Genomic DNA, 1,025 nt, shown 5'->3' with positions numbered 1-1,025 from the left:
CAAATTAAGAAATGTGAAGAAATAATACATCACGTGTAGATCTTTAGTTTAAAGTTGAAGGTTGTATAAATTTTTGCCTTTGACTTCATGTATGACTATATAGTGTGGATTGGTTCGGTAAAGACTTATGAGGGACGTAACGATGATTTTTTTAGAAGGTTTTGTTTTGGTTTGGGTGAAAAACAGTGATTTATCAAGGATTCTATGTTTTATGTGGGGGTTAGATTGCTTAAATTATGGTAGGTGACTTATGGATGCACTATAAGATGGGATATAATTCTTCATGGTTATTAGGAATTTCAAATTGGATTGACACTACTCTGCTGATGTGTTATACAGACTACTGTGATGCGGTACATAGACACTAGAGGGTAAATAGAGGTTATGTGCTCATAGTATACATAATTATTAGGGTGATCAAAACTTTCTCTAAGTCTTGGTATGAGGTATATGATGGTTGAATGGTAGTTGAAACTTGGTATGTAAAATATTGCGTGGAGTTGACATTGGGTGTGATTCAATATCTTTACCTAGATGAAAAAGTACTATCAAATTGAAATTAGTGTTATCAACTTTGGGTGTAACACGTATCATCATGGAATATTTACATGGAAAGCTAGGGGGCCATAGTTTGAAATATGAGAAAGGCGACAATGTGTTGCTAAGAAGACTTTGATACTAGTAATGGGATGACAGTAAGGTAAATGGCTGGTGTGGCTATGATGTATTGTTAGTATTAAGAGTGTTGGCTTTAGTAGAGTACTATGAGGAGTGTGTGGGGTTTGATAAATCGCATATGTGTACAACTGCAATAGGTACCATATTGGTTGATTGTGGGTAGCTAAAAATTAAAGAGATAAGGTTAGATGAAGGGAAATGTTTGATATGGGCATTGGGGAAAGAGTATTTTATGTTCTTCAACCTTGGTTTCGTGCATTCTTATATGACCACCTACTTCGTTTTGGGTATGATTTAGAGTATGATTCCCTGCCTATGCCCACGTGTGTTTCCACTTTTGTGGATAG

Source organism: Solanum dulcamara, chromosome 8, assembly GCF_947179165.1.
Source record: "Solanum dulcamara chromosome 8, daSolDulc1.2, whole genome shotgun sequence".
NCBI classification, from domain to species: Eukaryota; Viridiplantae; Streptophyta; class Magnoliopsida; order Solanales; family Solanaceae; genus Solanum; species Solanum dulcamara.
Note: the sequence above shows the minus strand (reverse complement) of the source record.